This window comes from Platalea leucorodia (assembly GCF_965183815.1).
Source record: "Platalea leucorodia genome assembly, chromosome: 7".
NCBI classification, from domain to species: Eukaryota; Metazoa; Chordata; class Aves; order Pelecaniformes; family Threskiornithidae; genus Platalea; species Platalea leucorodia.
Genome location: NC_138829.1, coordinates 28,082,100 through 28,108,460, shown reverse-complemented (window position 1 = coordinate 28,108,460; position 26,361 = coordinate 28,082,100). Strand labels below are relative to the sequence as shown.

Below are 26,361 nucleotides of genomic sequence, written 5' to 3'. Positions count from 1 at the left end.
TTTACATCCTTATTTTTTAACTTCTGTCCCCTGAAAAAAAGACAGACTGCTGTTGCCTTACAAGGGCATCAGCTTATGTTAAACTCAAAGCATAGCTAATTTGTAACTAGGTGCATTTATGTATTCCTGCAGCACAACTACCAAAGGCAAATGTTGGTACCCAGTTCTTTCTCTATTCCTTAAGCAACATATTAAGTTAGATCTGTTTCTTATGTCTGAACAGTACATTTATGCGCTGTTTTCCATATCTGAGATAGGTATTTAACTGCAGTCTGCTGTCTATATACATTTTAGTTTAGTAAGAGAGGGGCTTCCAGATGTTCATTTAAAGACTTGGAGGTAGTGACTTTAAGCTAAAATCCTAGGCACAGTGAATCCTAGGCACACCAGAGGCGTTGTGCTAACATCAGGATTTCATGACTGACTCTAGGAATATATATAGCGTAGCAGAGTTGAAGAGAATACATGCTGGTTTTCCCCGCCCTCCAGTCCTGGAAAGGTACCTTCAAGGTACAAGTTAAATCTGCATTTATTATAATAATACCACATCTTTTCCTCAAGGAAAAGGAAAAAGTTGAGGAAAAAGTTCATTGTGAAGAAAGGCATACTTGACTGCTATAAAAGTGAAGATGGAAATACCGAAATTTGATAGACAGGAAAAAATAGCATTCCAGCATTCTGATGGCCACAATTCACATAATCAAAGAGAAAATAAAGGACAAAATATATTTTAAATTGGGATTAAAATGCCATTACTTATTTCATAAAGGTGGAAAGCAGTGCAGTCAGAGACGATTTGTTTCAGATAGTGTTGTGAAAGAGAGACTTCTCAGATCACAGCTCTCCAGATTCGATGGATGGAAATATAAAGGTTACTGTTAGACGGAGGGAGAGAATCTGGAAATAAATTAAGCAAAATAATGAAAACCTGTTAGAGACAAGATTCATCTCATTTAACTGTCTACCTCATTCACTGGGAAAGAACCTTTTCTTCTACCAAAAATAACCCAAAGATTTTTACATGAGGAGAAGGAAAGATCCTTCAACAGCTTACAAGTGGGGTTTGTGCGCAAGGTTCTGAAGTTACAGTGTTTTCATACCCCTCCCAGGCTTTTCTGGGAATCATTTCTCAAATCTTTCCAAATATGTTTTCCTGTTTTGAGAACGGATTACAGGCACCATAGTATTTGGAAGCCAAAACTTTATAAAAGTATCTTTCGGAAAGTATTTTCATGAGGTCGCAATACTGTTCTGATATGTTAGTTTGCAGTTTCTGTGAGTGTTTTGTGATAGTTTAGCAACAAATGTTGCAAACTGAATAGACGTTCCAATCTTGAAAGGAAATGTATCCCTTGGTAATTTAGAACAAAGATTAGAGAAAAACAACGGTTTTATTGCTACTGAAAAGTATGGGAACAGAAAATATACAGAGAAGTGTTAATAAAGTGTTAAAAGACTGAGACCCTAATTGCAAGAAGGAATAATATTCAGGTATAACATTCGGTTATCTAATTTGCATGCATCAGCAAATAAACAGTAACTTGAATTCTTTGATCTATGCAAGAGCAGAGCGGGGATTGCTGTGGGAATACAAAATAGCTCCCTTAAATTAATAAACTTTGAATGTGCTGACCTTTAAGTAATTAAAATCTCAACTTCAATGTTTCATTAACATTTGCATTTGTTCCCTTGGTTTGGCTCTTTGAGACTGCTGCTCAATAAATATAGCAGGATCATCAAGTCTCCAGTGTTCCGTATCACCAAAAAGCAGATGCTGAAACATCACTACTTTTTTGTTCCAGAGATACAGGTCTTGCTGTGCCATGTTCCCTTTGATACAAATAGCAAATCTTGTATTAAGGTGCACTTGCTGCGGTAGTTCAACAGTAAAGAGAATTTGGAGTTGATCAGAGGGTGCAGAAACCTGGTTGGTTAGATTTGTTTTCTGCAGAAGGTGTCACTGCAACAAAAAGAAGGTTTACATGAAAAAAACTGAAAAATAATGTTCAGAGGGTGTGTAATTTACATAGAGATATGTTTACAGAATAGCATTACACCTGCTCCTTAAAAAAATAAACTCTGCTGTTGTTAGGAAAACATTAAGTACATCTCACAGTATTCGAAACCCAAATCTATGCACCTCAACATAATTAAATTCTCCTGCTGGAATTCTCTTTTATATATTGCACATCTCCCTTATTCTCCACCCACCCCTCCCTAACCCCCTGCAAAGGGTGACCTTCCCACTGTGCAGGTTTCCTGGAGCACTTCTGGGCTTAATCCCACTTCCACGCCGCCTCTTCCCAAACCAGTACACGTGCGCCGCTGCATTCTGCTCCGTAGCAGCCCTGGCAGGGCTTCTCTCTCCGCTCGGGATTGCTGTATCCCTTCGCCAGCCCGGGCAGCGCTAACCCCCCAAAAAGGAAACAACCTTTCCCTCTGCGGCGGCAAGGCGGGCAGAGGAGAGGCCCGCTCGGGTGACCGGTGCCGGGGGGGCCGGCAAACCGGCCCCTCGCACTCCCGCGCCGCCGGCCCCCGCCTCCCGCTAGGCCCCGCCGCCGCCGCCATCGGCCTCGCGCCGCCCCTCCCGCCCGCGGGGCGGTGCCACGCCCGAGCCCGAGCCCGAGCCCCGCCCTCCGGCCGCGGCCCCGCCGCTGCGCGCTCCCGGGGGCGGCGCGCGCCCGCCCGCCTCTCTCCCCGCCCCGGCCGCCGGGTCCGCCCGCTCGCGGGCTTTGTTGTGGAGGCGGCGGCGCGGGGCCGCCGCTCGGCGGCAGCGGGGGAGGAGCGCGCAGGTAACGGGCCGCCGGGGCGCTTCCCTCGGCGGCGGCGGCCCGGCGAGGCCGTGGCCGCCCCGCGGCGCTCGGGTTTGCACTCGCCCCGGCTCCTGCGGCGGGGCTGGGCGGCGGCGGCGGCGGCGCGTCCCGCTGAGGCGGCGTTGGTAGGGGCCGCTCTGCCCTCAGCGCCTCCCCGCGGGCAAGCGGCCCTGCCCGGCCTCTTCGCCTCCGCCGCCGCCCGGCCTGCGCCGCCGCCGGGCCCTTGCTCCGCTTACCGGCTGCGTGGGCCGTGGCAGCCCCTTGCCTGGGTTACCGTTACTTCCCTCTGACCGGTCGCCCCACCTACGACCCGCTCCGCAGCGGGAGAGGCGGGGAGGCAAAGTTTCCCATGCGGGGATGCGCGGTTCGGAGCGTCCGAGGCTGTCAGCTCGGCGGGGGGGGCAGGGGAGGGACGGGCGGAGAGGCTGCCGCCTCCCGGGAGGTGGCTCGGAGGGTCGGGGTGAAACCTGCCCCGGACGAATTCAGGAGGCCGATGCTGGGTCTTTAGTGTCCGGTGAGAATAGGTTGTGGAGGGTACTCAGAATAGTAATGAATTAAACAAGCAAACCCACACAAAAAAAGCCTGCCAAAATAAAGTTTGTAATCTGTGCTTTTTTTTTTTTTTTTAATTTATGACTTTGGAAAAATATCCTTAGGAAGTCCCAATGAATTGTATACTTCTGCTTCTGATATAAGTAAGTTTCATGCTAATTCGTTTTCTGGATGGTGTTGTGAAGGTCTGTTTCGTTTGAGGAAAAAGACTATGGTTTCTCAGCATGAGCGGTTTGGAGGAAAAACATTCAGTCTGTGTACCCAGAGGCCTGTTTTATCCCAGACAGCACACCTGCCAATGTTTGCCCGTGGAACAACTACAGCTGGGTCTAGGTACAACTTCAGGGGGTTGAGGTGGTTGGAGCTGGGTGCTGTAGGCATTTGCTCACCCTGAGTTTGGGAATTCAGAGTGCCCTGCAGTGGCATAGTGTCTTTTTTAATATTTCAGCAAGTTCTACCTACTGTTAGAACAGTCTTAAATTGCAGTGCTTTAGTTGTGGAAGAAAAATCCGTTAACCACAGAGATGCGCTTCTGGCTCAGCGGATCTCAGAGCTACAAATTCTGGAGGCTGAGAGACCTGTGTGTCCTAGGGGAATGCAGTGATGTGCTTGCCTTGTTCTTGTACCTGTTTCGGAGCATCTGTTTTTGGCCAGTTTTGCTCTGGGAATACACAACTTTGGGTCAACCTGAAACCACCTGTTTTGGATTATTTCCTTATTTAAATATATTTTGCTAAACTTCACAAGATACTTAAGTTAGTGCCATGAGTTAAAACTAAGTCCTAACAGTTAAAATAAACATCCTGTGTTATGTGGTGGTTCTGGTTTTGTTTTGTTTTGCTTTTGAGCATGCAAAATGTAGTCATTCACGACAAGGTCCTTCAGTGGTATGAGATGTGTGAGACTGAGCTGTATACACCAGTGAGGTACCATCAGCATGACTGCTACGAGCTCTTCTGCCCATCACTCGTGCAGGGATCAGCACTGATTTCAGGTTCTTGAAAGTGATAAACTTGTCTTGCCCATCCGGCTGAAGAGAAGTTACTGCAGTTCTGGTTGCAGTATGGAAAGTGAAGGGAGGAACTGAGAGGTAAGATTATGTACAGGATTTGAGAAAGTAGGGACAGCTGTTCCTACAAGTTTTGGGGGAAGGAGGTGGAGTTGTGAAGCTATGCAGTCATCACTGCATCAAATCACTGGGAGGGACAGCATTATCAGGGAGATTTTATAGCCCTCCTAGGACATGGTAAATCTGCCTGTGGAGAAGGACGTACGGTAGCAGAATATCCATTTTCCTTCTTGGCCATTTCTTCACTAGTATTAGATGTTTTGTCTAGTTTTCTTCTAAATACCTGGACTGATAAGGCTCAAACCAAACTAGTAGACCTTGTAGTCAGGAAGATTATATACTGTCTTAGATTTAGTAAATGATTCCTTATTGTAGGCTTTTGTATATACCCTTTTGGTAGTTATTACAGGTTTTCATATAGTGATATTGCAAGTTCTTTAGAGCCTGATTCCCATTACAGTTTGTAATGGGGACTACTCTGTCCAATAGTAGTGAGTAGCAAATGAAATTTTAAAAATCCGTTTCCCAGTTTTCACGTGATAACTAATTAGACTTCTCGCCTTTTTTTTGTTTTGTTTCTGGATTCGCTTAGTTTCCCTTTTAATTATTAGTTTGTCCCTTGTGGAGAAGGAAACTTTACCTTTGTTCTTTGCATTCTGTTATTCTATCTCCCAGCTTGTTAGAAGTCATTCTAGATGATGCTAATTAGAAATGCACTCTTGTGGTATTACCTTCTTTTCTTGAGCAGTAAGAAACAAAACAATTGTCAGGCTTACTATTTCTCTGCAGTGAGGCAAACGCAATTGTGTTACTGGCAGAAATAGGAGTACGGTGCTGATGCCCTGTGGCCCAGATCTAGCTTTTTGCAGTTTGTGGGGTTTTTAGTTTTTGAGCGTGTCTGGGTTAGTAAAAATGTAAGGAAGTTTTCAGAGCTTGCAGGAAGAGGTTAGGGAAGGAGGGAAAATATGGGTTTGGTCATTCTCTGTGGAAAGAATCATTAAATTATTCACTAGAATTGAAAGCAAGAAGGTACACATGAGCTGAGGGTGAAGGGGGAGAGAGTCCTGCCGTTTGATCACAGTTTTGTGCAAAATAAGTCATGTGAACTTGAGAGACATCCTAATGAATCTTTCTGCTACCTCCTCTTAAAATTTTTAGGCTATCAAACATATGGCAAAGTAGATGCTGCAAGTTAATAGCAGCATGAAGATAGGGAAATATTTTTAAACTATGAATTGCTCATCTAACTTGATGTTCACTTTAGTGCAGATCTCCCAAATTTATGTAGAGGCTTCTTTTCACTTTTACATCTGTTATCCTGTATGGGCAATAGATGTTTTGAAACTTACTTTTAAAACAAAGAACCAACCCTTCTGGGCTGCAGTCTATTAACAGATTTAACTATGGGATTGCAACTAGCAGATATTCCTGAAAGTACGATTGCTGGCTTTTGCCTTTTCCTTTTAAAGGAAAACAGTTTTGAAGGGGTAATAGAAACAGTATTGCAGAACACATGCAGCTATGGAAAGAATTAGTGTGTATGCTTGTTTGTTAAAATGAATCCCTCTTGCTTGGAGCCACCAGTTTAAGTGATAGGATGGTCGGCATGCTCCCTGCTAGCCTCATGAGCCGTGGTACAGAAACCGTAACAGCAGGCTTCTGTTTTCCATGGTGATTCTTGATGTGGACTTTTGTCTGTTAAGGACAGGTTAAAACGCAGACTGGCAATTTCTGCAGTGTGGTGGCCTTTGGTATATTAAAGAATATTATGTATTAGAATTTTGAAAATATTTTATATGAAGTATTGCTGGGATTGATTTTTGGTTTTCATAGTATCAGTGAATCAAATCATGGTTTTTTTTTTGAAATGTTCATGTGTGTTAGTTACAATTCTGTCAAATAAATGGAATTTCTTGAGCCTTCTTGCATGAAGTGTGAAACAGGCACTGCTTATTTGTCCCAAGTACAAGTAACGGAGACGTGATCGCTTAATTGAATGCCAGTGAATAGCTATTGTAATGCAGTATGTGTTGTGTATGGGTTTCCTCTGTGTGTTACTGAACATCAGCTACATGTGAAAACAGCTTGTTGTATTTACTGTGGCACCATTACACTTGGCTGAGCCTTGTCAAAGACATCATCAGATTTATTTCATGCTTTTCAGAGGATTTAAAACTCAGTGGTTCAGTTATTTTGAAAGCATTTTTTATTTTGAAAGCTAGAGTTGTGGCACCTATGACCTGTGGTCAACTTTATGTTGGCCATCAGAATACATGTACAGCTTGTTTTCTGTCCTTTTTTGTTTACCAGTCCTTTGCTGTTACACGCGTGTAAAAGGAGTTTATTGGGTCAAGTGCCTAGTGGGAGGCTATTTGTACATGTGCTGTGAGTTCGGTGTGATGCATGTGCACCAGATGACTTGCAGGGATGCTTCTGTGGGTTCTGGTGTAGGGGAGGGGATGAAGGGCTGAGTAGGGTCTGTGAGCGACTCTACAGGCTGTTTGCCATTATTGTTGCTGAAATGTATGCTGGAAATTCATGCTGAAAAAGGCATATAATTCTGTTGGTGACTTTATGGGTAGCTAAAATTGTCATCAATATGTTGCTTTCAGTTTTAGCAGGGAATAAAATACATGAGACCCATTCATAGTGTCTTTTCCTTATTAGAAAGAAGTCAAGACAGCATCTATGGTATCATTTTGCTCACTATCCCTTGCTAGAGTAGCAAACCAGTGAACAGATCCAACTTCCCTTTAAGTGAACACCAAAAGTTCCATCGGTCACAGCAGCGTGGGATTACACTGTGGGTTTGGAAGAAATAATTGGTAATGAGTTCAGCTCCTGCAGGGCATTAATTTTTGCACCATGAAATCCATAGTAAATTGAGTTAAGGAGATACACATAACCTGCTGGTAGACAAATGTTATCCTTTCTGTCCTTTTATATAAATCTGTTGAAGACAGAATTTGATCTTTAAGTTATACGTTCATTTAAATAGTAATATTCCAGCTAGCTATGCACTAATTTAAATGTTAAGTGTGAAATAAATTAGAAAAATCTAATCTGCTTCAGTAATGTGGTATTAGGACAAAGAAGGATTAAAATGCTTGGTTATTGATTAGGTCTTTGGAGGGAGGGGGTGACGGTTCCCGTCAGGATTTGTGGAATGAGAGCAGGGTTGTGTCTGAATCAAAACTGTTCTGAAAATGCTGTATGATGCTCCGCTGTGAGAGAATTTAACATGGGATCAAAGATTGCTGTACTTGAAGCAAACAGACTGAATTTTTAATGGTGTTTTTAAAATGTACGAATCTAGTAATTTATGTTGACTTGTACTTTAGCTTATAAATAAAAATGTCCACTTGTAAAGAGAGTATTTAGTGCTGAAGAATTGGTTCATGGCTCTGTGTGTGTCTATGAATTACACTTGGTGGGATAAGAATTAGAAATTGTCATTAGTTTCCAATTTAACAAATGAATGGTTCTAAGCTTAGATTGGCTTGGGGAAAGGGAATAGGGCTTTCTGAGGCATGGGAGTTGATATGTTTGGAAATAAAAAGTATTAAAATATTTATTTTTTTGCAGAGCATTTACACAACTAAAATATTATTGTGCATTGTTTCAGTTTTTAATGCAGGAAGTTAAATATGTATAAAACTTTGTAGTGTGAACATTGATTACAGTGGGGTTTTTTGGATGTCCTTGGCTTATTTCCTTTGGGAGTAATCAGCTCTGCTTTAGCTTTCTTTCATTACACTATTTCCAAATGTATATATTTGACCCCCTCTCTTTGTTAATTCTAATGTAGCAACAGGTGAGGAAGTGGAACCATTCTTAGTGCTTGCCTATTACATCTGATAGGAAATAAAATAACAGTTCATACAATGTTTTTGTTGTTTTTTCCCTATGTTTTATAGATTTAATTTCATTTTAGAAGCTTAACTGACTGCCAGAAAGATAAGCCTAGTTACCAAGAAAAATGGTAACTCAAGCTTGTAGCTGAGTGTAGTTGGAGACCTGAGAATACTAACTGAGCATAATTAGAAGATTATTCTAAGACATTCCAGTGGCCGCTTCAATGCTATTGAAAGAAGTTATGCAAAAATAAGTGTGGGGTTTTTTAAGCATTCATTTCTCTCAGTAATGGTATGATACAATTATATATTTCTTTAAGAACAGCAAGTCCTGTTTGAGAGAGATTAGATGGTGAAATGTGAAGAAGATACATATCTAATGCAGTGTCCTGTCTGCATATTGTCATTTATGCTTGTTGTAGTTGCCTAAATTATACCCACCCTGTAATAAAATTATTAGTATTAATATAATAAAGTTATTGGTATCAGTATAACAGTTTAATAAAGTTATTAGTGTTACTTTTAGAAAGGCATAATTCGGGTTTCTCAAGTACTGTTCTTAATTTCAAATTTCTTGGACTTGCTTTAAGATTCTGTTTTTCAATGTGTTGTCCTTGTGGTTCACATTCAAGTAAATAAAATTTCAGGTTCTATGGGATTTCGCAACATTAGGTGCTCGGTGGGTGGGAATATGTTAACTTGGTTATGTAAATTTTTAGATACAAGTATGAGAAACAAAGCAGTATTTTTCATCATATTTTTCTATAATGTGCTTGTATGTGTGCACAGATACAGGCAGTTTTTCAACTTTCTGTTGTAGCAGAGTATTAGGATGGTTTTCCTTGTCTGAAGTTTGACATAAGCACTGTATTACCAATTTGCTCCTTGGTACCTTCCTTGTAATAAGGAAAATGGCACTGTGAATATCCACCACAATTTTAAGATTTGTTGAATGTTTTGTAGTTCTCCTTGTAGAGCTACAAAAATGCATTGTGATTTTGAATTTCTTTACTACAAATACTGCTAGACGAGTAATCCAAGTAGGACAATCAGATACTCAGATACCAATTTAAATCTGTTTTTACAGATGCTAGTTGACTTTTTTCCTTTTTTTTTTCCTCTGCTAGTTGTCAGGATACCATGAGCTTGCTGCCAGCGTAAACAGTTTAAGATAGAATAAAAATTAGTCCTGAAGTAGTTAAATATCCCTGTTCCCATGATCTATATCTGAAGAAAAACAAACAGTATTTAATAAGTCTGTATTCTTGGTTCTGTTTGTAATGGTATTTATTTTCATTAGACCACAGGAATCTTTAACTTAAACTTTTCTCTTTGCACCTGACTATGTATGATGAAAAAGGATGTAGTTCCACACCCATATCCTTCTCAAGCGTAGCCTGCATTGATGTTATTGTTCCTTAAAGAGACATCAGGAACCCCATAGTTCTGCTCAGTTGTATTTTAAAATGCATTTTGATTAAAATTTGAATTTAGCAAGTGAAAAGCCACCTTCAAGGTTTACATTTTGCTTTTCCTTCAAGTTAAAATATAAAAGAAAAAAGGCAGCATTCTGTTTTCATTCTGTGGTGTTATGCAAGTTCATTGTAGGAGAATTTGTGCATTAGTCTCTTCAGCTATCATTTTAGGGGGACAAGCTAAATTGGGAAAACTGGGTCCCAGGAGGAACTGGGTCAGGTCCCTGGTGTCCTTGTTCACCAGTTCTCCCTGCCTGATACGATATCCTGTAGTGCCTGGATTTTATTACTCCTTGCTCTATTCCTGCCTTCTTGCTGTGACTGTTGGTTGTTTCCAGATGTTCCTGGCTAAATTATCCTCATATTTTCCTACATATAGGTACAGTGTGAGGGATGTGGGTATTTCCATGATTCCTTTACCCTGACCCCATCGCTCTTGTGCCTCCGACAGTACTGAGCCCCACTTAGCTGTATTCAACTTGGTGTTGAGTGTGGGGCAGGCTGACGGGCACAGCGGGTCCTGGGGAGGAGAAGATACTGCTGTTCTTCACTCCCAAACATAAACTGAAGGCAGAGTGAGGTTAGTAAGCTGAGGGTTAAATGGCTCAATTTGAGAACTGCTGTGTATGACAGCAGTAGCCAAATTAATCTTTAAAGTTAGACATACTATAGCTGCATGAGCTGCAGTTGCTACAGTGCAGAAATACCCTTGAGGAAAACTGATGGCAGTCTCCTACTGAAACTTTTCTCCTTCTATACGTTTGAGGAATCCTTTTTTTTTTTTTTTTTTTTAAGGAAAAAGACCACCTGTAATGTCTTAAATTGTGCAGACACTGTGCAATTAATTTTCAGTAATTTTTCTGAGTTATCTGTGTTTGCTTATTTGCTTGCTTTAAGAAGGAACAATAAAGCTTTGCATCGGGATTGGGAGTGTATCGTTGTATGTTGTTTCTTGTAGAAAAACAGTAGTTCTTTAGAACAGTTTTTGAGATACAGTTTACCAATATTAAGGGATAATAAAAGATTTCGTATACATACAACTGTTTCCACCTAGCATGTGTTTGGTTGACTGTTTTCTTCTGAACCAGTAGTGTTTTCTGAATATCCTGATCTCATTAGCAAACGGAAAAATGTGAAATAGCTGCTGAGATTTTAATTTTTTTCCCACCAGCTCTTCCCGTGGGTGTGCAGGATCGCAAACCGGTAGATGGAGCCCTGTGCCAACAGCCAGCCTTAAGCAGGCTGTACCTGCAGAGAGTACCTGCAGCCTCCCTGCCCGGAGAGCCAGGCGGGAGAGGCTTCTTGAGCATGTATCTGTAATATGTTTTATTCGTGTGTAATAAATGAACATGGTTTTAAAAGTAAATGTCTAGTATTAGCTGTGCAAGTCAAGGCAGCGACCATGTGCTGAGAAGCTTAGGGACAGTTTGGCGGTGTTCACGGGGGGCAAGTGATGAGGTGATCAGGTGAAATACCCTGATCTGTCCTAGAGTGCTGCAAGTATGAGAGCTTGTCTGGTATGCCATGTGTTTTCCCTTTTCAGTTAATTTCTGAGTCAACTGCTTGTCGTTAGGCAAATCTTGGTTGAGAGCATTGAAAATAGGGCCTGTGGGAAGCTCTTAAGAAACTTACAAAGCAGAAGAATTTGCTTTTAAAATTTAAGTTTTGGGATTTGGTTTTGTATTTTTGTTTCTCACTAATGCTACCTGCTGATCCTTTTGAAACTCTATTTTTGAGTATTGAAATTTGTTGAATAGTGCAGTTCATAAATTCAAAATCAGCAGTAGCTAATCTTGCATATTCCATGTTTTGCACAGTGTGTATCCAAACCCTCAGCCCAGTGCTGTGTTACACAGTTCAACTAACTGATACAGTGGACTTGGTTTATCGACATTTGTGTGGGCCACTTGTAAAACTGTGAAGAATGTGCAAGATGCAAACAGCTTCCTTTTTTTTTAAGTTTACCTGATGCGGTTTTGTATGTAGACAAGTTACTCTAGTGTGATAACCATTCCTAAATAGCAAGGTGCTAATTTTATTTGAAAATGTGAGATACAGCTCTTGATTTTAAAGAGAGAAAGAAGGATCATATTTTAGAGATAATAAGAGGTAGTAAGTTTTTATTCTTGTTGTGGGGGGTTTTGTTGTGTTTGTGCCAATAAGTTTATCCTTGAAAAATCTACCAGATTAGGATTATTCTGTGATTGTAACAGGTACACAATTTGTATAACACATACCCTGCATTTCTTATTTGAAATTCTAGAAGACTCAATGTTTACATTTCAAAACAATGGGAAGGGTGTGGGTCCCCGGTGTTCTTGCTCTGACTGATATTTCTGTGCAGTAACACTCCTGTACAGTACCTTATATCCCAAAAGAAAAATGAAGTCATTCTCAAAGCCTGCAGATTTGTCTGATGACTATATGAATACTGAGCTAGGTTGCAATCTGAAATAATCTTTGGAAGGGTGTTTCTGCCAGCTGTTCATTATGCATGTGAAACCGGCATCCAGATGTTAGGGAATGGGGTTAAAAGTGAGATTGTGAAAGCATTTGTCAAAAATAAATGATTGAGTCAGAATTCTGCTGGAATGGTATCATTTGGTTTGCTTTATTTGTTGTAATGGTTAGTTGCTTATGGTTTGCAAAAATGAAATTATAGATTTTCTTTAACATGGCACATAGCAAACTATAGTACAGCGCTCCAGTCCTTCAAACCAAAGTATTTGTTGCACTTTGGAGAGGGAGCTCTAGGCAGTATTCCAACTTGTTACTGTTTCACTGCATTTGAAAAAACAAACACAAACCACAACTATGAACATCTTTGTGCTTTGGAGGAAGAAAAGAAAAATTGTCGCCTGGTGGGTTGATCCTGGCCAGCAGTTAAGCACCAGCACAGCTGCTCGCTCGCCACCACCCCTGGTGGGATGGCAGAGAGAACAGGGAGAGTGGAAGTGGGAAAACTAATGGTTCAAGATCAAGACAGTTTAATAAGCAAAGGAAGAAGAATGGAAAAACAAACAAACAAACCAAAAAACAAGCGATGCAAATACAGGCACTCACCACCTCCCACCCACAAGCATACCAATGCCCAGCCAGTCTCTGAGCAACAGCTGCCTCAGAAGACAAACTGCACATCCCCTTCTTGCTTTATCCCAGTTCTTGCTGCTAAGCATGACATTATATGGTAGGGAATCTCTCTTTGGCCAGTTTGGGTCAGCTCTGTCCCTTCCCAACTTCTTGCACACCCCTAGGCTCTTCCCTGGAGCAACAGAGTGGGAGGGGGAGAAGAGAAAGCCTTGATGCTGTGCAAGCACTGTTAGCAATAGTCAAAACATTGGTGTATTATCAGCAGTGTTTTAGCCACAAATCCAAAACATGGTACCCTGCAGGCTTTTATGAAGAAAGTTGCCTCCATCCAAACCAGACCCAGTTCAAATAATAACTTATTTATAGTGACCAGCAGGTCAAGGGAGGTGATTCTCCCCCTCTACTCTGCTCTTGTGAGACCCCACCTGGAGTACTGCATTCAGCTCTGGGGCCCCCAGCATAAGAAGGACATGGACCTGTTCGAGCGAGTCCAGAGGAGGGCCATGAAGATGATCAGAGGGCTGGAGCACCTCTCCTATGAAGACAGGCTGAGAGAGTTGGGGTTGTTCAGCCTGGAGAAGAGAAGGCTCTGGGGAGACCTTATAGCAGCCTGCCAGTACCTGAAGGGGGCCTACAAGAAAGCCGGAGAGAGACTTTTTACAAGGGCATGTAGTGATAGGACAAGGGGTAATGGCTTTAAACTGAAAGAGGGTAGATTTAGATGAGCTATGAGGAAGAAATTCTTCACTATGAGGGCAGTGAGGCCCTGGAGCAGGTTGCCCAGAGAAGCTGTGGATGCCCCATCCCTGGCAGTGTTCAAGGCCAGGCTGGATGGGGCTTTGAGCAACCTGGTCTAGTGGAAGGTGTCCCTGCCCATGGCAGGGGGGTTGGAACTAGATGATCTTTAAGGTCCCTTCCAACCCAACCCATTCTATGATTCTATGTTTTTTAATAGTAAAAATAGGTCTATTTTGTTCTAAAACTTAGGAAAAGCATTTTGTAATTTCATAGAAGCATATATTGATGTTAGAAGCTTAGCTGGATATACATCTTAAATTTTTGAGGGAGGAACACATAAATTTATATAAATATCATCTACTACTGTTAGTGTCAATTTTTTATTATTTTAATAATTTTTTTCAAGAAATTTGACTTCTATGCAGCAATTGGTCACTGCAGTGACTTTTCACATACGATTGAAGTTTCAGCATGTAGATTTGGCATTAACGATGCGTCTTAAACCATCTTTGTATTGTTAGAGCATGATAGAGTGGTCATTTTTTGTGTTCTTTGAATTTTAATTTAGTTACTGTCGGAGGCAGTGATATTAGCACAAAAAGAAGCTGTAGAAGAATATAAGCATTTGACTTTAATGTTTATAAAAATGAGCCTTTTCCCCCTCAACGGAATGGTTACAAATTTTTAAGCTCATGTTCTTGTTAAAGGAGCATCTTCTTTGGAGAGGGAGGGGGCTTTTTCAGGAAAAGTTTGGCAGTAAAGCTTTCAATGGTAGAGATGAATAGAAATCGTAGAAAATGTCCAGAAAATGACATTCATTAAACTTGGCCTTAAAATGTTTTTAAAAAACAAAACACAAAACCACCAAGTCTTCCACCTGCCAGTACATGGAGAACATCATGAAAAGATGACTGATAACAAATGTTTTTCTGTGCTTGATGCATCAGTTGAATTTGTCAGTTGCCCAGAAGAAAGTGGAGACCACTTCCCTGTCATTTCAGCATTCCTTGTGTATCAGCACCTAATTCTTTTGAGAGCCATTTAGATTTTATGTAGTGCCTGAAGCATTTAGCAGGGAAGTGCAACACATGTTAAATAGCAGAGCTTGCAGTGAGGTCTGATGTTTTGACCCAGGGAAGATGATAGAAACATAGAGCTAGCAATTGTGAAAAGCTCTGGGAAGAGCCAGAGCTTCTAGGCTCTGGTTCCATCTCTCTTGATCTGAAATATCTCAGGTGGTAAGTGAAGCACGTTAATTTCTTATTCTGATACAAGCAGAAGTACTACATTTTTCTCATGATGGTATAGGAGACCTCCAAGTCCTATTGATAGTTGCCTGTAGCATGAGATTTCATCACTACTATAGTTGTTTTTTTTTTTAACAGGTTACACTGAGTGGGGAGGGAGATTATGGGAACTGAGCCCTTTAAAGAACTCCTGCAAAACACAGAACAAATCCTCAGGTTGCGCAGAGGCTTGCAATCCTCTGTATTGATCAGCTATAACACAGCAACTGATTGAAAAAGGTCTGTTGGTCATCTGAGTGGTTTCTGAGTGGAAATGGGGAGGGGATGGGGCACCTAGGCAACTGCAGTCTTACATGCAAAACTATTTTGACTGAGGTACTTGAGTTTTTTATGGCTTAAATTTGAGCCTTAGCAGCAGGACTGGGCAAAGCTTTAATATTCTGAGTTTAACGTTCATTCAGACACATAAGCTCGCTAGCTCTAATGCAAAGCATCTTTCAAAATGCTAATTCTCTGTTCTAGCAGTAAAATACACGTGGTATATGCTTGCAATCTGGCTCATGCCTGGAAACAAGTTTCCTGCTGGGCTAATTACACCTAATTGTGGTACTCTTGATAGCAGTAAGGGAAACTAGCAAGATAAATTGGTCTAGTACTGACATTTATGAGCTAAACAATATAGACTGTTCTGTTCTTAGAAATATGTGTGATATGAAATTTTAGTTGAGGATAAATCAACGAACTAAGAGGGGAATTCACCTGATAGCGAAAATATCTTAAATGGTGTACATCTGTGACATGTAGCCTTTTCTGAAAGTTGGATGACTTTGGTGGTGGTTTGATTCTTATTCCCCTTTGGAAGTGAACTGTACAAACTGGAGAGTTGTGTTGGCTTCCCTTTTCAGTGTTGTAAGTGCAGTGTGGTTCAAACTAATGTTAATGCTCTTTATCCAACAATGAGCAGTTTTGCCCGTTCCCTATATCTAAGGCACAGATTCCAGGTGGATGTCCCAAAAATCCCTTTTTCCTTATTTTTTGTTTGCAGGACAGATTTGAGTCATTATCTCTAGGATAAGGAGATGGTAAAGCACCACAGTAATTCCTACAGGAACTATTTACAATCTGATACAGGAAGGATGTTCCTATTTGAGCCTAGATCTTGCCAAAGTTTTTGATGCTTGTATGGCTTTTAAAATAGCATAAATTGCCTTCCGAAGATTTTTATCCTATTTTACATTGTTTATATAAGTGTGTCTATGTATATATTTAAAATAAGTAAACACGTGCATGTATTAGGATTTTAAACTGTTTTCTAGGATCTGGCCAGATTAAAACTAGAGTTTGTGTTTTTTAATCTACCCCTAGCTATCTGTTGCAGTACCATTTCATCATAGGACTTTTGTTGATCAGTTTTTCTTGATTTTAAAAAGCTATTGCAGAACCCCTGTACCAATTATTAAATAAAATCTGCTGATAATACAAAAAAGATACTACTAGAATGTTTTCCTGACTCAATTAAGAATGTATTTAATTGCTTTGATAACAGATAAACAATGTGATATTTCTATATATGAAACTATATATGAGTAGGGTTTCGATAAGCTGCTTTAATCACTTATTTGCTCATATCTTATAATTTTACAGTTAATTTGGGAAGTAAGAGTAATCAGTTTTGTTGTATGCTTTTGTGGACTGGATGTAAATTAATCACAGAAGTACAGTGTCAGCATGAATTAATTATGCAAGTAAGTCGAATGGCTATCTCATTATTTTATTGAAATGGCAAGAGTTTGAGAAGATCTTTTGTCTTAATAGATTAGCCAGATTTCATTGGAAAAAGTCTTAGTATGTTTAAGGTAATGGAAAAAAATTGCTTTCAGTACATCCTACCGAGATCCTGTTTAAAACAGATGACAGTCTGTCACGTTCAGTGGCACATCAGTCATCAGATTTATTCTAATTCCTTAAGCTGAACATTTCATTCAAGCTTGTAGATTGTCTTGTCAAGCTACCAAAAGCTTCATAGCTTTTCTGTCAAGCATAGAGTTGCACCAGCAGTTCACAAATAAATGCTAAGCTGCAAAAATATTGTTTATTTTCTTTAACCTTTTATTCAGTTAACTACAGTGTTCTTTCGTGTTATTTTCTCCACATGCGTTTATCACAAGGTATTCGAGGGACTGCTTCCTAAACATGCCTCATCCTGACCACAGCCACTTCAGACCAAGGGCCACTCATTTTGGGATGTGTTGTTTTTACTCATAGTAGTCTAGACCACCATGGTTATGACATTCCTCCTCTAATCACAAAGGCCCAGTGAGCAGCTTCGTTTGCTGCAGACGTGAAGGAATCCCACTGCTGGTGCTCACAAGGCGCTGGTGTGACCAGTCTGGCTTTGTGCAGAGTGGCCATGGTCATGGACTTCTGCTTGCCCTGTATGGAAAGTTGCAATTTTGCTATCAGCCCATATAGCTGTGCCATTCTTCTCATTTATTCATCAAAATCTCTTTGGGATTTTTTTAATGCTTTACCGTGTATGTTTGTGTACATACGGCATGGCTGAATTGGGCTTTTTTTTTTTTTTTTTGGTTCCCTCCCTGACCTTCTCTAATTCTGAGCATTTTGCTTTCCTTAAAAGAAAGCTTCTGTGTAAACCATAGCACTTGCATACAAGGTAAACTTCAGCCTGCGTGGTAGTGAGAACTTGCCCTGAGACACAGTTGACTTTCTTTGAAGTCAACATACATATGTCTGAGGTAGTAAAACATTGGGGATGGTTAGCTGAAGTGATGTTAATTAATGGCACTAAGAAAAGAAAGTAAACTGTTAGGTTGGTGCATTTGTGTAATTTATATTTAAGCCCAAAAATTGCTTGGTAAAGTGATTTTTCATGAACCGCTGAAAGGGTTATGTCCAGGTTAGACTAATCTCTATAATAAACTGCTAATGCTATGGCATTCAGTATAAAGTTGTGACTGCCCTTTAATAGGAAAAAGACTTCCTTGGTTATCTTTTACAGCTATTAAAAAATAAAATCTGTGCTGTGTGTTAGTAACTTTCCAGAACCACCAACTTCAGAACTCTACTTTCTACTTCTAATTCTTCACTGTAACTTGTGATTTCATCTAACGTGTTTTCCTGTCATTTATACACAGTGCTACATTTTGTCTCCTAATCTGGTGGTTTTCTTTTTTATAAAATCCTGTTATTTCTTTGTACTGTTTTTTGGTCTGCTGAATGGCTAATATGTTCTTTTAGCAGGCTTGCTCCTTGAACAGATATTCTGAAAGACACATTGTACGTGTCTAAAAAGGAACTGTGGGGTTGAAGCCCTAGATAAAATTAAAGCCTGAGTATATAAAGAAAAAAGATTGTTAAGATGTCAAGATAATGAAAAGTCAGAAAATAAATTATACCTATTATTAATTTTGAATTGTATTCAAACATAGAAATATGTAGCATAGACAAAAGCTGGTTACAGAGAGATAAAATTCAATTTTACACTAGGATAATTGTTTTATGTATTTTACATTTATTTATAAGATCAGATAAAGGCTTGGAATTCTCAATATAAATCACAATATGGTCCTGATGAATGCCAAGGTCAGTAGATGGAAACCCCTTCACTTGTAAAACACATTACTTCTGCGGAAAATAGCAAGTGAATAAAATGAAACCGATAAGCACCATCTTTCCTACTATGCATTCTTTACTTGCATTATAATGTTAGAGCTTTGAGTATTTTTGGTTTTCAAAGCAGTGAATAGGTATTAACGCTCTCAGCGTCCTCCTGTATATTACCTGTAGCCAAATTAACATGTCTTTAAGAAGAGAGGTCAAAACTTGCTTGAGGTCTGTGGGTGAGAATGGAACTGTTGCTGTAATAACATTAAGAAATTAGATTGGCCCTGTTCAGACAGACTTGTGTGTGCTGGAGATGTAGTTGATGGGATCCAAATACTATGTAGATGATGGAACCCGTGATTTAAGAATGTTTCTGTAATAAATTGCTTCCTATCAGGAGCATCTTCTGTCAGGAAGGCTTATTTTATCCAGGATCAGATCTCTGGTATGCCTTGAAGAGAAGGAAATTTAACTACTTTTCAGATGTGGCATGACAATAAAATAAATTCTAGGTCCTCTCAGAGAACATATGCTGTTGGTGGTTTTATCCTATAAGGAGCTGGCTCAGTCCCAGGTATCTCAGCTGACCGACTCTGCCAGTCTGAACTAAAGAAGGGGACAACCTCTAAGTAACCAAATTGCAGGCGGAAATTTGAAACATGTGGGTAGCTAACTGAAATGACTGCCACTCATCTTACCACAAATATTTAATAAATAAGCTGTAACATTCAGTGATAGGTTTTTCCATATGTAGTGTGTTGGAGCTTTTGAGTCCTAGGGTGATAAGAAATAGACTTCTCAACATGGCATCCCCTTCACAAAAAGTGTTACTAGACCTGACAGGTAATCAAGCTGGACATTTTTCAGAAATGTTGGCTTCCAAAACATGTCTTGATCGGCTGCCGTTATTATACAGAAACAGTGATTTCTGTATCTGTTGCTTGTTACAGACTCCAGGTTTTCTGGGCTCCTGTCAAAGTACCAGTGTCACTGGGGTCAGTAATTTGCCACTGTTACCTGAGTTACGTCAGGTCAGAGAGTAGTGGCAATGAGTAGTGGCTCAGCAGCCCTGGGGTGCTGATCTGGTCTCTCTGAACAGTTCTTCTAGGTAAGTGCTGGGATTACAAATGGTCTTTTGTTTTCTTCAGAAGTTGTAGTTTGTTTGTAAGCTAGTAACTTGTTCCGCTTCAGCAAAGGAAGGGCCACTGCAGCAGGGTCAGGATCTGATCTTTGGTTTGTCAGGTAGGCTTCAAGGTAAAGGGTTTTGCGTACCAAGTGGTTTAACAAGTATGAAGTTCTAGTATAGGGCTTGGTAAGCTTCCGCGCTGGCAGTAGCTCAGCAGGTTTTATTTGCTGGGCTGGTGATTAGATCGCTGAGGTCTGCCTCTCATGTGATCACGCTTTCTTTCCGAATGGCAAAGATCGATATGACTGCAGAAGGACAGATGGGGAAATGCAGCTCCTTGTGAGAATAGACTCACCTTCTGATTTCTTTCAGGATCATAACGAGGCTGTTTCTGATGCAATACAACTGTGAAAGGGCGCTAGTGGACCCCGTCCACTAATTCGTTCTGGCATCCCGACAGTATAAAAGAACGGAGCACCAGCAAAGGATTCCTTTGTCATAAACATTATGGATTAGGGTGCAATGGGATGTACCAAGAGAGTCTGTTATCCTGGGATGTATAGTCAGCCAGTTAAGGGTGTTTAAGTTAGTTTTCTGCACTACAGTAGCATAAATGTAGGGTGATATAAATATGCCTGGGAGCAAACTTCAGCTTCTTGCTTTATGGACTCAGAATTTGATGGCAGAAAGAATAAACACAGTTGTGGGGTGTAACACTTTTTCTCACACTGTACTGAAGGTGACTGCTGTGCAGGTGTACAAGGTAACTCTAATTAAAAGAGTTTCCCCTTGAAATGTAATTTTGTTCCTCCTCTTCACTATCCAGTCGTAGACTAATATTTGTCTCCAGAATGTTTTTCCAGGATCTGAAGTGGAATTACAGTATCTGAAGGTTACTAAATATTAGGCAAAAATTATAATTCTCTTCATAGTTTAAAAGTATCTTTCATATTTCAAAAACCCTCCTGGATGTAAAATTCTTTTGGCAAACATTCACTGTCTTGCACTTATGAGAGAAAACTTACTAAAAATAGCCTATGCTGCTATCATACTGAGATTCCCCTCCAGTTGTATCTGCCCAGTAGCTAATTTTCAACTTGGTGTAATGTACACTTCCAAATTCATCTTAAAAGTTACAAAAAAAAAAAAAAAAAAAAAAAACAAAAAAAAAAAAACCAAAAACAAACCCAAACTAGGTACTTTATTGAGAACCCATATAGTGTTGCATATTACACTTTCTTTCCAAGAATACGGCCATTCAGTCCGTTAGAGAGATCAGGGAAATTAAGAATTGTCTGTACATCTGCAGCTCTTAAAAATCCCACTTGTAATACAAATAACCCAGTGACGGACCTTTTCTTTCCTTTTGAAACTGTAATCCTGTGTAATACAATTCTATGTAAAAGTGTCACTGTTTACTGATACAGGAATGTGATACTGTAAATAAAAGCAAAATTTTGTTCCAGTTGATACAGAAATTCATTCAGACTAATGTTAAACCCCAGTTATAAAGAAGTTCATAAAAATTATCTAATGTTATCCAAAATGTTCTGAAACAAAACTGTAACTCATCTGATTAAAAAAAAATGGTGATTGGAGCATGAGTTTGTTAGTTGTAGGGTCTCTGGACTTCTCAAATGTCTTGAGAAACAGGTTTTTAGGGAGGTGTCTATTAATGGATGTCTGAGAGTAGGTGTGTTTTTTCAACCTGTCCTGAAAGCAATGTGGAAAACCTTTTACGTACTAAACTACATTTTTCTTAGGTTTAACTGTTTTTAGTGAGTAGCTTTGATAAAAACAAAATAATCTTGCACCTCAGTGAAGTTCAGTGTGATGAGTAAAATAAACTCACTTAAGTCCTTTCAGGCAGGAACAACATATTGTAGTAAGCTAAGTTATGGCAAAAACTGCAACCTTTCCATCATACCTCTTTTCCCAAACCAGTTTGCTCAGCAGATGCACAATCCAGCTGAAGAGCTGAGTACAGTGAAATATTTCCTTTAGATAAGAAGAAAACACAAGAGGGCTGTGACTTACTGGCATAAGTTTTTACAAACGACAATAATTGATTAGATGTTGTGGCTTTGAAGTCTTGAAGAAATTAGAAGAAGAATATCGAAGACTGCTTTTAAAGCAGTGTCAAAGTGGCATAACTTTATCAGAAAAATTGTGCCTTTTTTTTTTTTTACGTTAAAGTCTGAACATGTTAAGATTTGCCTTTGACAGCAAGGCATCATGAAAGCACAACATTAAAACAAAGTTGCCTTCACTCATAATGTGTTTTAAGAAATATTCCAGAAGACTTTCTCCCTTCTTTCCTCCCAGTTTGACTGTGAAATAGGAAGCTATTTAGGAGTTTTTCTAGTGCTATGATTAGGCGCAGAGGCCATCCTAGTGCACACACCTAACTTTGTCAGGTGCCTCTTCAACATGAAAGGGGAGGTAAAACTCGAGTCTACAAGTCTTGCTGCTTCACAATGTTTCAGAATGTGTTCAGAGTTGTTCTGGGTATTTGAACTGTTGGCCAGATTTTCCCTATTTTTAATATTGTGTTTTATCTATACTTCTGTAGCTATAAAGTCTTGATTTTATTTTTATTTTTATTTTTATTTTTTTTTAGTGATGCCAAGCAGTGCAACTTGTAATGCCCAGAACATCTGACATGCAAGCCTCAAACTGTTCAGCATGATTATGTGCAAGAGAGAGCAGGCATCAAAATAAGCCTGGGTTTCAGAAGTGCTGAGGAAGGCTTTTTCCTCCTTCGTCTAGTAAGTGGATTTAGATCTCCTTTGCTCCACCCAGGAATAACTGGTGTGGGGCCAAGATTCAGCTGCTATCTCAGCTCTCTGCAACCTGACATAATTTCTTCTTTTCACCTCTGGTGTCAAGTATTTTGGCAATGAAAACATTAATGTAGCTTGATGAATCAAGGAATAATGAATGCAAGATATCTGAATTTATTATGAGGTTGCAAGAAAGAAGAGAACAGCCATCTGTTTCTTTCTGCAAAAAACTGAAGAGAATAATCTTGCTGAAACTGGCTAGATAATCCTAGGTCTTGAATTTTTCCAGGATTTTTTTTTTTTTCCCATTTGTGTGGGAAGAATCTGATTTTAAGGCTCAGAATCCCTAATAAGAACTTTTTCTGTCAGTTGTGTAACCCTCAACTTACATGAACCTCTTTGTAGTTTATGTTCTCAGAGGAATTCTTTAAGACTTCTTCACTGTAAATTACTTTTGTGGTTTTGCCTGAATAATGTGCTTACTAAGGGTTTGAAATGACCTTTCTTCAAATCCCAGTAAAGAAATGGGGTTTTTTTCAAAAGTAAGTCTGTCCAGCTTCTTTATTCCCTGTGTTGTATATCATTATAAATGATGACAAGGTTGAGGAATGGGAATGATCTATTTATTCAAACGCATATTTCAACAAAAAGCTGAACTATTTCATTCATTGAACAAGAACAGAAATGACAGAGCTTTTGTTATGGGCAATCTGACAGTTCTGCCTGTGCTTATAGTTGTCCTGCACCTCTCTTAGGAAGAGTTTTTTTCTTTGAGTTTTCCATTGTTTGTAACTTTAACATTTTAGATGGAGATTTTTTTTTCACAGTAGGCATTTCCTTCCTACTAGGTGAAGGTGACTTTTTTTTTTTGTAAGTTTCAGCTGAGAGAAGGTTTTGGATGTTTTCCAAACTAGGGTTAAAGGATAAATATATTGTTTTCCACGATGTAAACAAAAATATTGCAGCAGTTTGATTGGGAAGCTGGTATGTGGTCCTGTTTTGCATTGCTTTCTTAAAATTTGCCAGGGAGATCGATCCACTGTCAGAAATATCTGCGATAATGTGACTGATGATCTAAACTTCTTTAACTTTAGCTAATGCCTCTTTTTTCCTTTTTTTTTTTTTTTTTAATAGTTTTGCATCCCAACTGCCAACTGCCTGGCACTGTTTTGGAGTCAATGGCGACTTCCCCTTAATCTTGTACCTTCTTTTGTTGGTGCAAGAAAAGGAAGCAGTGCAACAACTCCATGGTGCTGAACGTTTGCAGGTTTAGCCTCTTCAATTTTTAGCTTCGTTTAAATTCTGGACATTCTCAACAGACTTAATTTCACTGACTCGTCTCTGGTTCTCATTTGAGTTCTGGCCCACCTCAGAATATCTGATTCTTCTCTGATGGTCAAAGACCATTTCTGAATGTGTAGCTTGCTATTTTAAATTGTACTGGCCTTCAGGTTTCTTTGATATTGCAATAAATTTGAGGGAAGCATCTGGATTAGATTTCTAAAAACACTAGCCCAATAATCATACCTAAATAAGCAACAGCACGTGGTAGGGCATGTTATATATCGTACATGTTAAGCACGTTGTAAAGCACACAGCCAATGCATAGATGCATAAAACGCTCTGAAATGTTGTTAGAGTGCAACAAATGTAGAACCATAGAATCATTTAGGTTGTAAAAAAACGTTTAAGATCATAGAGTTCAACTGTTTACCTAACGCTGCCAAGTCCACCACTAAACCATGTCCCTAAGTGCCACATCTACACATCTTTTAAATACCTCCAGGGATGGGGACTCCACCACTTCCCTGGGCAGCCTGCTCCAGTGCCTGACAACCCTTCACTGAAGAAATTTTTCCTACTATCCAACCTAAACCTCCCCTGGCGCAGCTTGAGGCCGTTTCCTCTCGTCCTATCACTTGTTACTTGGGAGAAGAGACCGACCCTCACCTTGCTCCAGCCTCCTTTCAGGCAGTTGTAGAGAGCAATAAGGTCTCCCCTCAGCCTTCTCTTCTCCAGACTAAACAACCCCAGCTCCCTCAGCCGCTCCTCAGGAGACTTGTGCTCCAGACCCTTCACCAACTTCGTTGCTCTTCTTTTGGACACATGTCCTGAAGTGTGCTGTTCCTCTGTAAGTCCCTCCACTTCTCACTTACAAGGATGAAATTACTACTTGTAGTCAGTGAAGGCACTACCTACTGGATCTAGTTGCTAGATTTCAAAAAAATCAGAAGTTGAGGGGAGAGGCTGTATGTTTATTAAGCCAAAAAGTATGTTTGTGTTCACACCTGAGCAACACTATATGTTCCAATGCTCTTAGTGCTGTGCAAGCATAGTTTAGGGAGCAATCATGCTTTTAGTTAAAGGATAGCGTTCTCTTCAGGTAGTCATCTAAGAAAATGACAGCTTAGTTAATTCTCTTAAAAAGAGCAAAACCTGCTGATCTGGAGTCAGTGTTGTTTTATTTCTCTGCTCTTTTTAGCTTGTGAAGTTTCAGGTGACATGATTCTCTTCAGCAGCTGAAATGTATGCTGTTGAATTTGAGTGGATAAATAATTTGGGGTAGATCCAGTGCACTGATTATGTTGGTTTACAACAGCAGTGGAGGTGCATTTATGTTTTCATGCTGTTCAAAACAGTCTGACAGATAGGTAACCACTGCGACTGTATTTCCCTGCGAGAGACTGACGGGCCCCTCTCAGTCCCCACACACAGGACTGGGTCTTGAAAGGTTGGCATGTTTCTGACAGGCCTCTAAACGTTCAGCACTCATGATAGTTTTTGGTCGGGCTCCAATATCCACACTGTTTGTAGCCTTTATGCTTTTTATTTTTAGTGTGTTTGCTGTCAGGAAAAATGGTGCTATTTGAAGGTACTTTGAGAAATGTGAGTTGACTGGATAAACTGAGTTTCTCTGCTTCAGTGTGGTTTGTTACCTCCTTTTCTTCGCCAAGTCCCTGTTCGATCTTCCTTCTTTCTGTGAAGGCAGACAAACAATTAAATTTGAATGCTGTTGGCAGGAAAAATGTAATTTCTGCTTAATGCTGTTACTTATACTGGTGGTCTATGACTCTGGCCTTAAGTTCCTGCTTCTCATTTTTATGGACATATAATGTTCTGTGACTTTACTTTTGCTTTCATGGTGAAACCTAGGCTAGGTTTGTGGTAAAAGAAATTACGATTTGGGGATTTGGGAATTCCGTACTATTGAATATATTATACAATGAATTTTGCAAACATAAGCACTGTAGACACAAATAATTTCCATGGTTAGCTATGGAGCTCTTTAGTCACAGTGCCTTTTTCTTAAGTTTTGGAGGGGGGAGGGATTTTGTGGGGCTTGAGGCAAATGCTTTCGGAAAGGCAGATGAAATATCTGTATCAGTGGTCCAGTTTTGGTTTACTGAAGGATGGTGTGCAAACCAGCATTCGACACTAGGCCTGATGCCACATCATCCAGTCATGTAGCAAACTGGAAGAAATGGAGTGCTTGAGACAAGTAGTGCTCAAAATGCTGCGCTGATGCTGCTGTTGCACCGTTTCCTCTGTGTCAGCGTTCTGCCTGTCTGCCACATGGGTCGTCTTTGGTTGTGCCTCACTGCTGTTTTGTTGTGTTTTGGTTTTTTTTTTTCCCCCTGCTCTACTGTCCTACTCTGTAAAGCAGAAAGCAACCCAGAATTTAGTGTATTGTAGGAATGCTAGTTATGGTGGTTTTGTTTTATTGAAATCCTCTGAATAACAAAATAGGTAGGTAGGATATGACCTGTGAATATCCTCCAGTTGACACCTCTGCTCAGAACGGGGACATCTCCAAAGTTAGATCAGGTTGCTATATCCAGATGAGTTTTGCACATCTCCAGCAATGGAGATTCTGTAACCTCTCTGAGCAACTTGTTCCAGTGACCTTCCTCACTGTGAAAAATCTCTTACCCATAACTCTCAGAGTTTTCTGTGTTACAACTTGTCTCCAAGAGAAGAATCTGTCTCTGT

The 26,361-nt window shown here is 40.0% G+C and overlaps 1 protein-coding gene across 1 annotated transcript in view; it reads left to right on the top strand.

Moving 5' to 3' along the window:
• The window catches only part of MIPOL1 (mirror-image polydactyly 1), a 195,020-nt gene that overhangs the window by 1,926 nt on the left and 166,733 nt on the right, over nucleotides 1-26,361 (top strand). The window contains exon 3 of the mRNA XM_082318279.1: nucleotides 22,209-22,356. The gene's annotated coding sequence lies outside the window, so the exon portion shown is untranslated. The remainder of the gene's footprint in view (nucleotides 1-22,208; nucleotides 22,357-26,361) is intronic.